This window comes from Bufo bufo, chromosome 2 (genome assembly GCF_905171765.1).
Source record: "Bufo bufo chromosome 2, aBufBuf1.1, whole genome shotgun sequence".
NCBI lineage: Eukaryota > Metazoa > Chordata > Amphibia > Anura > Bufonidae > Bufo > Bufo bufo.
The window spans coordinates 151228709-151246827 of NC_053390.1; the positions used below are offsets into that span (position 1 = coordinate 151228709).

An 18119-nucleotide genomic window follows, 5' to 3' on the forward strand; every position below is an offset into this window, starting at 1 on the left:
CCGTGTGTGTGTGTCATTTATTTTGCTCCATTACATTTTTGTGATTTACATGATTGTGGTTCTTAAATAATTACTATTAATAACTATATTAGGCTTATATCGTTATCACAATGTCCTGGTATATACAGTCAGGTCCATAAATATTGGGACATCAACACAATTCTAACATTGTTGGCTCTATACACCACCACAATGGATTTGAAATGAAACGAACAAGATGTGCTTTATCTGCAGACTGTCTGCTTTAATTTGAGGGTATTTACATCCAAATCAGGTGAACGGTGTAGGAATTACAACAGTTTGCATATGTGCCTCCCACTTGTTAAGAAACTAAAAGTAATGGGACAATTGGCTTCTCCGCTGTTCCATGGCCAGGTGTGTGTTATTCCCTCATTATCCCAATTACAATGAGCAGATAAAAGGTCCAGAGTTCATTTCAAGTGTGCTATTTGCATTTGGAATCTGTTGCTGTCAACTCTCAAGATGAGATCCAAAGAGCTGTCACTATCAGTGTAGCAAGCCATCATTAGGCTGAAAAAACACAACAAACCCATCAGAGAGATAGCAAAAACATTAGGCGTGGCCAAAACAACTGTTTGGAAAAAAGAAGGAACACACCGGTGAGCTCAGCAACACCAAAAGACCCGGAAGATTACACAAAACAACTGTGGTGGATGACCGAAGAATTCTTTCCCTGGTGAAGAAAACACCCTTCACAACAGGTGGCCAGATCAAGAACACTCTCCAGGAGGTAGGTGTATGTGTGTCAAAGTCAACAATCAAGAGAAGACTTCACCAGAGTGAATACAGAGGGTTCACCACAAGATGTAAACCATTGATGAGCCTCAAAAACAGGAAGGCCAGATTAGAGTTTTCCAAACGACATCTAAAAAAGCCTTCACAGTTCTGGAACAACATCCTATGGACAGATGAGACCAAGATCATCTTGTACCAGAGTGATGGGAAGAGAAGAGTATGGAGAAGGAAAGGAACTGCTCATGATCCTAAGCATACCACCTCATCAGTGAAGCATGGTGGTGGTAGTGTCATGGCGTGGGCATGTATGACTGCCAATGGAACTGGTTCTCTTGTATTTATTGATGATGTGACTGCTGACAAAAGCAGCAGGATGAATTCTGAAGTGTTTCTCGCAATATTATCTGCTCATATTCAGCCAAATGCTTCAGAACTCATTGGACGGCGCTTCACAGTGCAGATGGACAATGACCCAAAGCATACTGCAAAAACAACCAAAGAGTTTTTTAAGGGAAAGAAGTGGAATGTTATGCAATGGCCAAGTCAATCACCTGACCTGAATCCGATTGAGCATACAAGACAAAACTGAAGGGAAAATGCCCCAAGAACAAGCAGGAACTGAAGACAGTTGCAGTAGAGGCCTGGCAGAGCATCACCAGGGATGAAACCCAGCGTCTGGTGATGTCTATGCATTCCAGACTTCAGGCTGTAATTGACTGCCAAGGATTTGCAACCAAGTATTAACCACCTCCGGACCGCCTAACGCAGGATCGCGTTCCGGAGGTGGCAGCCCTGCGCAGAGTCACGCATATATGCGTCATCTCGCGAGACGCGAGACTTCCTGTGAACGCGCGCACACAGGCGCGCACGCTCACAGGAACGGAAGGTAAGAGAGTTGATCTCCAGCCTGCCAGCGGCGATCGTTCGCTGGCAGCCTGGAGATGTGTTTTTTTTAACCCCTAACAGGTATATTAGACGCTGTTTTGATAACAGCGTCTAATATACCTGCTACCTGGTCCTCTGGTGGTCCCATTTGTTTGGATCGACCACCAGAGGACACAGGTAGCTCAGTAAAGTCCCACCAAGCACCACTACACTACACTACACCCCCCCCCCCCCCCGTCACTTATTAACCCCTTATTAGCCCCTGATCACCCCTGATCACCCCATATAGACTCCCTGATCACCCCCCTGTCATTGATCACCCCCCTGTCATTGATTACCCCCCTGTATGCAAAGCTCCATTCAGATGTCCGCATGATTTTTACGGATCCACTGATAGATAGATCGGATCCGCAAAACGCATCCGGACGTCTGAATGAAGCCTTACAGGGGCGTGATCAATGACTGTGGTTATCACCCCATATAGACTCCCTGATCACCCCCCTGTAAAGCTCCATTCAGATGTCCGCATGATTTTTACGGATGCACTGATAGATGGATCCGATCCGCAAAACGCATCCGGACGTCTGAATGAAGCCTTACAGGGGCATGATCAATGACTGTGGTGATCACCCCATATAGACTCCCTGATCACCCCCCTGTAAAGCTCCATTCAGATGTCCGCATGATTTTTACGGATGCACTGATAGATGGATCCGATCCGCAAAACGCATCCGGACGTCTGAATGAAGCCTTACAGGGGCGTGATCAATGACTGTGGTGATCACCCCATATAGACTCCCTGATCACCCCCCTGTCATTGATTACCCCCCTGTAAAGCTCCATTCAGACGTCCGCATGATTTTTACGGATCCACTGATAGATGGATCGGATCCGCAAAACGCATCCGGACGTCTGAATGAAGCCTTACAGGGGCGTGATCAATGACTGTGGTGATCACCCCATATAGACTCCCTGATCACCCCCCTGTCATTGATCAACCCCCCTGTCATTGATCAACCCCCCTGTCATTGATCAACCCCCCTGTCATTGATCACCCCCCTGTCATTGATCACCCCCCTGTCATTGATCACCCATCTGTAAGGCTCCATTCAGATATTTTTTTGGCCCAAGTTAGCGGAATTTTATTTTTTTTTTCTTACAAAGTCTCATATTCCACTAACTTGTGTCAAAAAATAAAATCTCACATGAACTCACCATACCCCTCACGGAATCCAAATGCGTAAAATTTTTTAGACATTTATATTCCAGACTTCTTCTCACGCTTTAGGGCCCCTAGAATGCCAGGGCAGTATAAATACCCCACATGTGACCCCATTTCGGAAAGAAGACACCCCCAGGTATTCCGTGAGGGGCATATTGAGTCCATGAAAGATTGAAATTTTTGTCCCAAGTTAGCGGAACGGGAGACTTTGTGAGAAAAAAATTAAAAATATCAATTTCCGCTAACTTGTGCCAAAAAAAAAAAATTTCTATGAACTCGCCATGCCCCTCATTGAATACCTTGGGGTGTCTTCTTTCCAAAATGGGGTCACATGTGGGGTATTTATACTGCCCTGGCATTCTAGGGGCCCCAAAGCGTGAGAAGAAGTCTGGTATCCAAATGTCTAAAAATGCCCTCCTAAAAGGAATTTGGGCACCTTTGCGCATCTAGGCTGCAAAAAAGTGTCACACATCTGGTATCGCCGTACTCAGGAGAAGTTGGGGAATGTGTTTTGGGGTGTCATTTTACATATACCCATGCTGGGTGAGAGAAATATCTTGGTCAAATGCCAACTTTGTATAAAAAAATGGGAAAAGTTGTCTTTTGCCAAGATATTTCTCTCACCCAGCATGGGTATATGTAAAATGACACCCCAAAACACATTCCCCAACTTCTCCTGAATACGGCGATACCACATGTGTGACACTTTTTTGCAGCCTAGGTGGGCAAAGGGGCCCATATTCCAAAGAGCACCTTTAGGATTTCACAGGTCATTTACCTACTTACCACACATTAGGGCCCCTGGAAAATGCCAGGGCAGTATAACTACCCCACAAGTGACCCCATTTTGGAAAGAAGACACCCCAAGGTATTCCGTGAGGGGCATGGCGAGTTCCTAGAATTTTTTATTTTTTGTCACAAGTTAGTGGAAAATGCTTATTTTTTTTTTTATATATTTTTTTCATACAAAGTCTCATATTCCACTAACTTGTGACAAAAAATAAAAAGTTCCATGAACTCACTATGCCCATCAGCGAATACCTTGGGGTCTCTTCTTTCCAAAATGGGGTCACTTGTGGGGTAGTTATACTGCCCTGGCATTCTAGGGGCCCAAATGTGTGGTAAGGAGTTTGAAATCAAATTCTGTAAAAAATGACCTGTGAAATCCGAAAGGTGCTCTTTTGAATATGGGCCCCTTTGCCCACCTAGGCTGCAAAAAAGTGTCACACATCTGGTATCTCCGTAATCGGGAGAAGTTGGGGAATGTGTTTTGGGGTGTCATTTTACATATACCCATGCTGGGTGAGAGAAATATCTTGGCAAAAGACAACTTTTCCCATTTTTTTATACAAAGTTGGCATTTGACCAAGATATTTATCTCACCCAGCATGGGTATATGTAAAAAGACACCCCAAAACACATTCCTCAACTTCTCCTGAATACAGAGATACCAGATGTGTGACACTTTTTTGCAGCCTAGGTGGGCAAAGGGGCCCACATTCCAAAGAGCACCTTTCGGATTTCACAGGTCATTTACCTACTTACCACACATTTGGGCCCCTAGAATGCCAGGGCAGTATAACTACCCCACAAGTGACCCCATTTTGGAAAGAAGAGACCCCAAGGTATTCGCTGATGGGCATAGTGAGTTCATGGAAGTTTTTATTTTTTGTCACAAGTTTGTGGAATATGAGACTTTGTATGAAAAAAAAAAAAAAAAAAAAATCATCATTTTCCACTAACTTGTGACAAAAAATAAAAAATTCTAGGAACTCGCCATGCCCCTCACGGAATACCTTTGGGTGTCTTCTTTCCAAAATGGGGTCACTTGTGGGGTAGTTATACTGCCCTGGCATTCTAGGGGCCCAAATGTGTGGTAAGGAGTTTGAAATCAAATTCAGGAAAAAATGAGGAGTGAAATCCGAAAGGTGCTCTTTGGAATATGGGCCCCTTTGCCCACCTAGGCTGCAAAAAAGTGTCACACATCTGGTATCCCCGTACTCAGGAGAAGTTGAGGAATGTGTTTTGGGGTGTCTTTTTACATATACCCATGCTGGGTGAGATAAATATCTTGGTCAAATGACAACTTTGTATAAAAAAATGGGAAAAGTTGTCTTTTGCCAAGATATTTCTCTCACCCAGCATGGGTATATATAAAATGACACCCCAAAACACATTCCCCACCTTCTCCTGAGTACGGAGATACCAGATGTGTGACACTTTTTTGCAGCCTAGGTGGGCAAAGGGGCCCATATTCCAAAGAGCACCTTTCGGATTTCACAGGTCATTTTTTACAGAATTTGATTTCAAACTCCTTACCACACATTTGGGCCCCTAGAATGCCAGGGCAGTATAACTACCCCACAAGTGACCCCATTTTGGAAAGAAGAGACCCCAAGGTATTCGCTGATGGGCATAGTGAGTTCATAGAACTTTTTATTTTTTGTCACAAGTTAGTGGAATATGAGACTTTGTAAGAAAAAAAAAAAAAAATCATAATTTTCCGCTAACTTGTGACAAAAAATAAAAAGTTCTATGAACTCACTATGCCCATCAGCGAATACCTTAGGGTGTGTACTTTCAGAAATGGGGTCATTTGTGGGGTGTTTGTACTGTCTGGGCATTGTAGAACCTCAGGAAACATGACAGGTGCTCAGAAAGTCAGAGCTGCTTCAAAAAGCGGAAATTCACATTTTTGTACCATAGTTTGTAAACGCTATAACTTTTACCCAAACCATTTTTTTTTTTACCCAAACATTTTTTTTTTTATCAAAGACATGTAGAACTATAAATTTAGAGCAAAATTTCTATATGGATGTCGTTTTTTTTGCAAAATTTTACAACTGAAAGTGAAAAATGTCATTTTTTTGCAAAAAAATCGTTAAATTTCGATTAATAACAAAAAAAGTAAAAATGTCAGCAGCAATGAAATACCACCAAATGAAAGCTCTATTAGTGAGAAGAAAAGGAGGTAAAATTCATTTGGGTGGTAAGTTGCATGACCGAGCAATAAACGGTGAAAGTAGTGTAGGTCAGAAGTGTAAAAAGTGGCCTGGTCTTTCAGGGTGTTTAAGCACTGGGGGCTGAGGTGGTTAAAAAGTGAAAGTTTGATTTATGATTATTATTATGTCCCATTACTTTTGGTCCCTTAACAAGTGGGAGGCACATATGCAAACTGTTATAATTCCTACACCGTGCACCTGAATTGGATGTAAATACCCTTAAATTAAAGCTGACAGTCTGCAGTTAAAGCACATCTTGTTCATTTCATTTCAAATCCATTGTGGTGGTGTATAGAGCCAAAAATGTTAGAATTGTGTCGGTCTCCCAATATTTATGGACCTGACTGTATATAGATGTATCTGTAGATACCAGTACATTGTGTATTAATACTAATAAAGGATTTTAGTTAGAGAATGTATTCTCACAGACTGTAGTGTGCTCTGTAGCACAACTTTCTCTAAGGCTACATGCACATGACCGTTGTTTTGGTCCGCATCCGAGCCGCAGTTTTTGAAGCTTGGATGCGGACCCATTCACTTCAATGGGGCCGCAAAAGATGCGGACAGCACTCTCTGAGCTATCCGCATCTGTTGCTCCGTTCCGTGGTCCGCAAAAAAAAATATAACCTGTTCTATTCTTGTCCGTTTTGCGGACAAGAATAGGCAGTTATATTAATGGCTCTCCGTGCCGTTTCGCAAATTGCAGAATGCACACGGATGCCATTAGTGTTTTGCGGATCCGCAATTTGCAGACCGCAAAACACACAACAGTCGTGTGCATATAGCCTAAAGCAGAAGGTTGTATGTTTGAACCCCTCTGGTGATGGTTTCAAAGTAGAGTCAGGCAATGTTTTAAACATTCAAGGGTATCCCCATACACTGTCAGAAGGTTGACAGTGTTTGGGGATACCCCCAAGGATGATTATATATATGGAAATAGCCATATATGGAGTCAGGCAGGGAACTCCTAAGCAAAGCAAGAGTGGATACCATGTTACGGCCCACTGCTTCTGAAAGGCAGTCGGCCCATCCAGGTAAGGTAGGTTGCCAATCCGCCCCTGGTACTACCCAAATAATAGCACTTCTCAGTATTAAGTAAAAGTACAATATATCATCCATATAACATAGTTTTCTAATGCCTACATGATTGGTGTCATGCAGTAAACACAGGTAAAATGGCCAAATAATTCCATATATGGCACCATAGTATAAATTCAAAATTATCTGCTAAGTAGATAGCCCAAACGTCATAAATGGTCGGAGGCAGTTTGTGGCCCTACATGAGGGGCCAGGGTGGTTAGTTCTTTTGCTCTTAGTGTAATTAGGACCTTGGTCCTACTACTGATCCAAATATGGAGAGGTGTCATAAACTTTCTTTCTTAAAGGGTTTTTCTTTAAATTGTAAGATAAAATAAGATAAGATATTAAGTGGTGATGATGAGGATAGTAGTAGTTGTACTCATTTATACTCACAGGAGTCAGGTAAAGGAAATGTAAATCTCTTCAGTGCTGAGCACAGGTCTCTTGCTGCACAACCTTTAGACTCCGATCTCCCATTTACGTCACTTGTAGAACAGCACATCTCGCCCACACAGCATTGTTGTTTGGATTTTGAAGGGGGTGGGGGAGCCATAGGACCAGGTGGTAAAGCATGAGAGCTATTGGCAGATACAATGAAGTAGAAAATACATCCTAGTTTCATCTCACAACAATCTGTCATACCAAAAGAAACAGAAAAATGTATTTAAATAAAAAAATAGATGGTTAATTTCAATCTGACAATTGGAACACTTGACCAGCCTTGCATCATTAAAAAAGTAGCAATGTTACTTTGTGTAGCATATGTATTATTGGAGTTAATATGTTAGAACACTTTAATTGGTGGTAAGGCTGAATCATGACTTTCTCATTTTATATGGAAGAAAATGAATTTAATTGCTTCTTATTTATGTGTAACCACACACGTATACTGTATACTTAGTAATACATAGTGCAGAATATGCTTAGGTTAGGGATTAAAACAATATGGAATAAAAGCATGAAGAAAACAAACATAATTTGAGGGTGATTCATGTTATTTGGTTTAATATAATTATCCAAGTCTGAAAGCCTGAATTTATTGTTAATTGTAATTTAATTATTGCTGATTAAAAGGAAACATCCATGAAAAAAGATTGACTCATTTACATTTTAAATGCACAGTATCTCCAAAGAGGATGTCCAGGACTTACCAAAGACCTATCCTTAGGTCGGTGGAAGTACAACTCCCGACGTCCCTGCTGTTATTGTTTTCACAGACTACACCAGAACCAGGCACTAGAACTACACTGTGGCTCCATACACATACACATGGCTTAATACAGTATGTGCCATTTTCAGGGGCGGACTGGCCATAGACCCAACAGGGAATTTTCCCGGTGGGCCGATGACCCATAGGGCCACCCAAACTGCCGTTAGCCTGGTACATACTACTAGGGGAACCATAAGGGTCATTATTAGAGCACGTCCAGGCAGCATGCTGTAGGTAGGGCTGGTTTGGTGTTGTGGCCCACTTCTCTCCTGCTCCCTATCCATATTAGACACAATTGGAGGAAGAGAACAGAACGTGGCAGCTATTGATGACCACCATAGAGGCGCAGCTCCTTATGAGGTATTTTGTCCTGCACTGTGGTGGTATTACTGACCCTGCCAACTTGTGTTGGCCCCATCTACTTGTGTTGTCCCGCCTTTTGTCAATTTGGACCCACCTACAACATTGGGGCCACTTTTAGGTTTTTTTCCAGGGCCACTTTAAGTTTCAAGTCCGCCCCTGGCCATTGTGCTCTAAATTTTGGAACAAAATTCTGTTATAAAGTAAGACAACTGATACTGTACATGTATGTGGTATGAACTAAGTCGTATTTAGTGCAATTTGTTTTATTTGCATATCAATGGTGGCTGCTGCGGCGGAGTGACGTTTCGGCACCTCCGTGCCTTCATCAGACTGCAGCAAAACATAAAAATAAATATAGGTATAATATAAATCAGAGTGCCGTATAACATGACAGCTGAAAGAGCCTCTCGTGGTAAGGACACAGTCAGGTGCCGCCATCTCTCAATTAAAGAAGGGAGGGCTGTGATGTGGGGTTAAGGAAGTTATCAGGTAAGCAGTGGTTATTTAACATTTTCTATCATCGTCACTGTTAACACATTCCTAACAGACCAGCTATGAAGTACATAATAACGAATGGTGGGGGTCTAATGCCCCAGAAGCAACTTACCTAGTGCCGCTGGTGGAGGGAGTCACAAAGGTGTGGACGCAGTCGGGAGTAAACATGCGGTAGTACCGCTGACAGGTATATGCGCCATGTCTGTGGTAACGGGTACGGGGTTTAAATAACCCCGCGCTGCTCAGCCGTGTAAGCGCGCCTCCGGAAACCGGAAGTGCGTCACGTGGAACGCATACTATCGCCGCGATGCGTTCCACCAACAGGAAGTATGTTGGTGGAGCGCACAGCGGTACCAGCAGTCACAGAGAAGAGAAGGGGGGTAAACAGGACAAAAGTGGTGTTGTCATGGAGTGTTCGTGATGATGATGCATGTTGTGTAATAATCTAGTTTTGGGCTGCATAGTGGAATGGAACGCATCTGTGAGAAGTGCTGCGTTCCAGCGACCGGAAGTCGGTCATGGGGGTGTGTCGGTATACTAGGTACTATGGTTACAAGTGTTGTGTACGGATATGGCGAATGGGGCATCGTGGTCTGACAAGTATAGTGGATAAGGGGATCTGGTGACTCCATATATGCAGGAATATGTGGAATGAGGGCAGATGGAGGGAATGATGAAGATGAATGGTGTCCTAAAGAGTATAAGGGGCCATAATAAATTGAAAGGGTCATATAGTGGGTATGTCATAGTAGAAGCAGGAATAGGGACACCGCTGCTGTTATGGTAGCCGAGTCTATATGAAGGGTAGGAAATCAGTAAATGTAGTAGAGTGTAATGAGGTATAGTCAATGTATAGAGGTGATGTTTATATAAAATGGGGACGTGCTATCGGTTGTATCCTGGAGGTGATTGTATGGTGGACTATAGTGATTGAGGCAGACTATAATGGTAGAGTGTAGTGTGATGACGCCAAGTGAGTAACTAAGACGGACATGGTAGTGAAATAAGGATATAACATATGACGTGGGTCCACAGTATGATACAACATAGAACATAGGACGTAGGTTTACATTGTGATACATAAAGGATACATTGCGGCACTAGAGTGGTCCTGGAGAATCAATGGGCCTGTAAAGAGAGAAAACATAGGTGGTTAATCAGTGAACATTATGGTCGTTATAATAGGGTTTGTATCTCATATTCCCTGTTTAGACCTTTTGGTTCCATGCTTTCGAACTTGTGTATCCAAAAAGCCTCTCTTTGTTTAAGTAGTTTAACTCTGTCGCCACCCCTTCTTGGTGTCGGGATGTGCTCTATGACCTGGTATTTTAATTGGGAGATGGAATGTGAGGCCTGGTTGAAATGGTATGGAACGGGGAGCAGGAGATTTTGTTTGCGTATTGATGATTTATGTTGACAAATTCTATTGCGGATGGTTTGTGTGGTTTCGCCGACATAAATGAGTCCACATGGGCATTTTAGTGTGTAAACAACAAAGTCAGAATCGCATGTAAAGAAGTCGTTTATCAGGAACTGTTTGCCTGTGTATGGGTGGGAGATGCTATTGCCTTTTTGTACGTGAGAACATTGGATGCAGTGGTGACAGGGAAATGTGCCTTTTTTGGGTGTCCTTAGAAATGTCTGGCGGGATATTCTGGTGGCTGAGCCAATGTCTGCTCGGACTAGTAAGTCTCGTAGGTTCTTAGGCCGTTTGTGACACATTAGGATTGGATTTTTAAACTCCTCAATGTCTGGATAGGCTCTAGTCAGTAGGTGCCAGTGGGATCTGAGGCTATTCTCCATTTTTCTAGTACATGGATGGTAGGTATGGACAAATGGAATGCGTTTACCGGTTTGGCGGTTGGTATTGCGGGGATGCATAGGATGTTTTATGAAATGTGTCGGGTAGCCTCTCTCTTTGAAGCGTTCCTGCATTTCTTCAATTCTCTTGGTCTGTGTAGGTTCTGTTTGCACAATTCTGTGTATCCTCTGAAATTGTGACATCGGGAGCGATTTTTTGGTGTTAGTTGAGTGAAAGCTTGAAAAATGTAGTAGGTTGTTCCTGTCGGTAGGTTTTCTGTATAGGTCGGTTGTGAGGTTTCCGTCCGAATTTTTGGTTATTAGTGTGTCTAGGAAATTAATTGTTGTAGGATCAAAGTGAATGGTGAATTGGAGTTCTGGTGTGATATTATTCAAGAATTTATGGAATGTGAGTAATGTTTCAGTTGTTCCGTTCCATATGCAAAAGATATCATCAATGTATCTTTTCCACAGTTGTACATGTGTTGTGAAGTTGTTGTCTGGATATACGTAAGACTCTTCAAAGTCTGCCATATAGCTGTTGGCGTATGGGGGTGCCACGTTGGACCCCATTGCCGTCCCTTGTTTTTGTAGATAAAACTGATCTTGAAACAGAAAGAAGTTATGGTATAAAACTATGGAAAGTAGGTCCTTACATAGGGTGATCACATTTGGGTGTTTGTCTGTCTTCTGAAGTATTTTATCCACCGCTGCTATACCTTTTTGATGTTGGATGTATAGGAGTATAGGCTACACACATCCCAAGTAACTAGAATGGTGTCTTTTTGTATGGGTCCAAGGTTTTTTAGAATGTCCAGGAAAGCATATGTATCAAGTAGGAAAGATGAAGTTTTTTTAATCTCGGGGGTCAGTATTTTTTTTAAAAAGATGGATAGGGGTGAGAGAATGGAGTCAGTGGAAGCTACAATGGGACGTCCGGGTGGGTTGAGCAAATTTTTGTGAATTTTGGGTAGGGTGTAGAAAACTGGGATGATTGGGTGTCTGTTAGTCAGAAAGTTGGCTGTCTCTTGGTCTATAGTACCTTTTGCTATGTGTTGAGTTAATGTCTCTTGAATTTTCCCCGCTATGCTTGTGGTTGGGTTGTGACTGAGTTTTTCATATACGTCTTGGTCATTTAGCTGCCTTAAAATCTCAGCTGTATAGTGATCTTTGTCCATTATGACCAGGGCACCGCCTTTGTCAGCTGGTTTGAAGATGATGTTTTTTTGTTTAGTAAGGTTTTTGAGTGCCTGTCTGTCGAGCTGGGTGAGATTATTTGTGAATTTAAGTTCATATTTTTCTACGCTCTTCCTGAAAGAGTGCAAATCCTTCTGTACCAGTGATATGAATGTCTCTACCGGTGGTTGGGTTTTGGGTGGCATATATGTGCTCTTATTCCTTAGGGACAGTTCTTTGCTTGAGATAAGGGCATTGGGACTTTGGGAAATGTTTTTTTCTTTTATGGTACTGAAATGTGCTGTCAGTCTTATGCGTCTGTAGAACCTGTGTAGGTCCAGTTCTAATTGAAAGGTGTTGAGTGTATGGGATGGGCAGAAAGATAAGCCTTTTTCTAGCAGTGTCATGTCTGCTGGGCTAAGTGATTGAGATGAGATATTGACTACCAATGACTGTGTCCTTACCTGTGATCTAGTCGTCACGGATGTTGACTGTGTTCCCTGGAGGTGTGTTCCTCTTTGGGATCTTCTTTGGCCTCTTGGTGGTCGAAATTCTGGTTGTCTTGAGCGGTAGTGTGGGTCCCGATTGGACCCTGAATTAGAAGTCGGTTGAGGAGGATCTCCATCTGCTGTTGGTTGGAGTAGTGTCGGGCCATCGGTAAACTCTGCTTAGGCGGTAGTCCTCAGTATCCCTGCGGAACTTGTTTCTCTTGGTATCCTCAATTTCTTTTCGTTGAGTTGCCAGATGGGTTTTTAGTTTTTCCTGTAGTTTATCGTAATCTTCTTGTGAGAGTATAGCATTTACTTGGTCCTCCGTACTCTTAATAAGATCCTTGGTGTCTGTAATGGCTTGTTGTAGAAAAGATAATGTAAGCGTCATGATGTCAAAAGAACATTTGTTAAGTATCTGTTCGAATTTAGAGCAGTACTCCGGGTTATCTTTGAAAAAAGTGGGTCTTGTTCGTATCCTCAGGCCTCGAGGTATACGCTTGACCTTCAAGTATTCGGCCATGGTTACGCTGTGCAATTCGAAGCTTAGTAGTTTTTATGGATTCTCTTTCCAGGTCTCTAGCCTTGAATTCAGAGCTAGGTGTTTGTAGAAAGTCGCTCGTGAGGGTGACTTTGGATAGGATGGAGTTAATTTCATCCTCTTGAAAGGAAAGCGTGTCGCTTGCCATGTTCTTTTCCACAGTGCTTCACCAGGATAGGGATTCTTTATATGTGCAAGCAGAGCCCTTGTAGCACTCAGTGGATGTATGGAGCTGGAGTAGGGTTCCCACCCCTTCTATAATAGATACAAAGACTCCAGCGAAGTCGTATTTAGTGCAATTTGTTTTATTTGCATATCAATGGTGGTTGCTGCGGCGGAGTGACGTTTCGGCACCTCCGTGCCTTCATCAGACTGCAGCAAAACATAAAAATAAATATAGGTATAATATAAATCAGAGTGCCGTATAACATGACAGCGGATACATAGCATAAGTCTCTATGTGCGTCATATTTCCACAAACATATATATATTTTATAGGAAAGTAGTGGATTCTCACATCCATTTACTGATTTCCTACCCTTCATATAGACTCGGCTACCATAACAGCAGCGGTGTCCCTATTCCTGCTTCTACTTTGACATACCCACTATATGACCCTTTCAATTTATTATGGCCCCTTATACTCTTTAGGACACCATTCATCTTCATCATTCCCTCCATCTGCCCTCATTCCACATATTCCTGCATATATGGAGTCACCAGATCCCCTTATCCACTATACTTGTCAGACCACGATGCCCCATTCGCCATATCCGTACACAACACTTGTAACCATAGTACCTAGTATACCGACACACCCCCATGACCGACTTCCGGTCGCTGGAACGCAGCACTTCTCACAGATGCGTTCCATTCCACTATGCAGCCCAAAACTAGATTATTACACAACATGTATCATCATCACGAACACTCCATGACAACACCACTTTTGTCCTGTTTACCCCCCTTCTCTTCTCTGTGACTGCTGGTACCGCTGTGCGCTCCACCAACATACTTCCTGTTGGTGGAACGCATCGCGGCGATAGTATGCGTTCCACGTGACGCACTTCCGGTTTCCGGAGGCGCGCTTACACGGCTGAGCAGCGCGGGGTTATTTAAACCCCGTACCCGTTACCACAGACATGGCGCATATACCTGTCAGCGGTACTACCGCATGTTTACTCCCGACTGCGTCCACACCTTTGTGACTCCCTCCACCAGCGGCACTAGGTAAGTTGCTCCTGGGGCATTAGACCCCCACCATTCTTTATTATGTACTTCATAGCTGGTCTGTTAGGAATGTGTTAACAGTGACGATGATAGAAAATGTTAAACAACCACTGCTTACCTGATAACTTCCTTAACCCCACATCACAGCCCTCCCTTCTTTAATTGAGAGATGGCGGCACCTGACTGTGTCCTTACCACGAGAGGCTCTTTCAGCCTTGAACTTCAGCATTTGAAAATATGCATTGTTACTATTATTTTATTTTATTTTACCTGATTGCTTTTCTCTTTTCTTTTTTCTTTCTTTTTATTCCTAAAATAATTTGGATGTGAGAATCCACTACTTTCCTATAAAATATATATATGTTTGTGGAAATATGACGCACATAGAGACTTATGCTATGTATCCGCTGTCATGTTATACGGCACTCTGATTTATATTATACCTATATTTATTTTTATGTTTGGCTGCAGTCTGATGAAGGCACGGAGGTGCCGAAACGTCACTCCGCCGCAGCAGCCACCATTAATATGCAAATAAAACAAATTGCACTAAATACGACTTGGCTGGAGTCTTTGTATCTATTATAGAAGGGGTGGGAACCCTACTCCAGCTCCATACATCCACTGAGTGCTACAAGGGCTCTGCTTGCACATGTGGTATGAACTAGAAAGTCCGCTGGTTTTACACATTCTAACCAGCCACCAATTATCAAGAAGGAGGCATTCCTTCCCAACAATTGACTGCTCGTTCAGAGCAGGTAAAAAGCGCCATTTACTGTTTAGTCATGCATTCTGAATGGAGAGAGATCAGTTCAGGATGCCTCAGGATATCTTCCGTTCATCAGCATTCTGTTTTGTGACCGGTTATAAAAACAGGAAAAAAAACAGAGCCTAACGGAAAGGATGCATCCTGATGTGCAAAATAAAAACGGATCCATTTAATTCTGGTATTGAGATCCTCTGCCGAATCTCAATACCGGAATTAACAATGCAAGTGTTAAAGTAGCCTAAGAACAGCTGAAACATGCAGACACTCTCCTGAACATGGCCAGTGCCTTCTGAAAGCCACAATACTTTATTTATCACAAGCTTCATGGAGGGAGCATATGTTATTTCCCCCTTAATGCAGTGCAGCCACGATATTCCTGCCAATGTCACTGACACTGACCACCTTGCTCAGTTGTAATTGACAAGGAGACATCCAGTGGGATATTTTCTGCTTGATCCACTGTAGCAACTGATCCACTGCGTGGCTTCTCCCATCCAGGCTCATCAGTTCTAAGACAGCATGGCAATGCTTCAGTTTACACATATGATAGGAGTGGAACACTCTGCCCTGTTTTATTGGCAATGAGAGGATGTCTATTGCGGATGACATGGAGTAGGTGGATAAGCACTTGAAGTGGGAACTAGACCGACACTAACATGGAGGTGTCAATAAGACCTGGCCTCATCGCTGCGGTGTGGCGTCATCGCTACTTCGCAAAACACTGACTCAGTGGAAAGACACGTACTGTCCGTGCCTGTGGTCAAGGTGTCAACAGTACCATGCACCATGCCACAGAGCGACAATTATAAGACGTGGCCCACGTTCTCCCCCACATGAGAGTATAAGGCAGAGATGGCTATTTTGTAGATATAGTGCCAGCCAGGTGTTTTCCATCAAGGCTGAGTGCACAACATAAGTTACCTAAGGGCTCTTTCACACCTGCGTTGTTGTGTTCCGGCATAGAGTTCCGTCGTCGGGGCTCTATGCCGGAAGAATCCTGATCAGGATTATCCTAATGCATTCTGAATGGAGAGAAATCCGTTCAGGATGCATCAGGATGTCTTCAGTTCCGGAACGGAACGTTTTTTGGCCGGAGAAAATACCGCAGCATGCTGCGCTTTTTGCTCCGGCCAAAAATCCGGAACACTTGCCGCAAGGCCGGATCCGGAATTAATGCCCATTGAAAGGCATTGATCCGGATCCGGCCTTAAGCTAAACGTCGTTTCGGCGCATTGCCGCATCCGACATTTAGCTTTTTCAGAGTGGTTACCATGGCTGCCGGGACGCTAAAGTCCTGGCAGCCATGGTAAAGTGTAGTGGGGAGCGGGGAGCAGTGTACTTACCGTCCGTGCGGCTCCCCGGGCGCTCCAGAGTGACGTCAGGGCGCCCCAAGCTCATGGATCATGTGATCACATGGATCACGTCATCCATGCGCATGGGGCGCTCTGACGTCATTCTGGAGCGCCCCGGGAGCCGCACGGACTGTAAGTATACTGCTCCGCCGCTCCCCACTACTACTATGGCAACCAGGACTTTAATAGCGTCCTGGGTGCCATAGTAACACTGAACGCATTTGGAAGACGGTTCCGTCTTCAAATGCTTTCAGTACACTTGCGTTTTTCCGGATCCGGAGTGTAATTCCGGCAAGTGGAGTACACGCCGGATCCGGACAACGCAAGTGTGAAAGAGGCCTAAAGGCTTTGGAATCCAGTTAGTGGTATGGCAATGACTACAGCACCAGTAACTTGGCCAGGTGGGAGATCAGCTTGCACACAAGCAGATTTCTGAGTGCTTATACTTGTCTACCTGCCACACACTCCATTATGGATGACTGATGACAGTGCAGAGGAGGAATCTGAGCAGGAGGAGAAGAAGCAGTTGATGATTATGACAAGGATACTTTACAGCTTGGGAAAGCAAGCTGGCTGCCACAAAGAAGACAAGGAGAAGGAGGATGGACTTGTTCTGATTGGGAATGTTGCCCAGTTCTATTTTCTAACAAGATCTGGTGATGCCACCTCATGTGTTGCAATAGAGCTGTGGTGCCTATGTTTGTGTTTCAACACCCACAGTTGATCATCATCCTGCATATCTTGCACATGGCAGTGGTTTTCTCAGCAGGTACTTTGGAGAAAAATTGCACATGAGAGATACCCACACAGAACTATGATAAAGGAGGGCGTAGCTTGTCCATGGCGGAGTAGTATGTGTGGAACTGCAGCTCTCCCTCCACTTCTCCCTTTACAGCTATCCAACTACCATTCCTGACCAACACACCGGCAAGATGGGTCGCAAAACGGCCAAGGGCACCCCTAACACCAGCCCGACATTGCCGGTATCCAGAAGTTCTTTGGATTCCAAACACTTGCAACAGGGCCTCCGGCTTCACCCAAGATGGCCACCGGCGTGTCTTCTCCGGCATCAGATCATAGCATGCTCTCCTCTCCACTCAAAATAGACCCAGGGAGCCCCTTCTCGTGCACTTTGCTGCAGGATGGGACCTTTGGGTCCAACTTTAGGCTCTGCCTACAAAAGAGGACTTGGAGAAATCAGTTTTTTGGGCTGGAGCAGACATACCACGCGAAGATGGATAAATCATTTGGGCCACTGTGTAGAAGCCTCAGAAAACACACAGGAGGCCATGCACACCCATTCAGATGACCACCAGAAGGTACTGCAGGCCCACTCTCAGCCTATAACTCAACTATTGTCCCACCTGAACAAAATATAGACAACCGCCACCACAGGAATAACTTGCGGATAAGAGGGGTTGCTGAAACTGTCCAGGAGGGTGACCTAGAGGTCACGATCCAGACTCTGTTTGGCTCCTTGCTGAATGGCACAGTGCTGCTCCCTATTGAACTGGACCGCATACACAGGACTTTGGGCCCCAGACCAACTGATGCGTTCTAGACCTAGAGACATAGTATGCCGGGTGCACTTCTTCAAAATAAAGGAGGACATTCTGAGGGCTGCTCGCCAGTCAGAGAAGTTGGAGGTTGGGGCGCATCTATCCAGATCCTGCCCAATCTATCTAGAAGGAAATTGCAGCTGCGTAGGGCGGTGAAGCCCATTCTCACTCTTCTGAAGAAAAAGGATATT

General features: G+C 43.9%; 1 long non-coding RNA gene across 1 annotated transcript in view; it reads right to left on the reverse strand.

Moving 5' to 3' along the window:
• LOC120992548 overlaps positions 1–7431 on the reverse strand; it is a 38456-nt gene extending 31025 nt beyond the window's left edge. Inside the window, exon 1 of the long non-coding RNA XR_005776997.1 lies at positions 7339–7431. This is a non-coding gene — a long non-coding RNA (uncharacterized LOC120992548). The remainder of the gene's footprint in view (positions 1–7338) is intronic.
• Positions 7432–18119: the final 10688 nt, after the last annotated feature.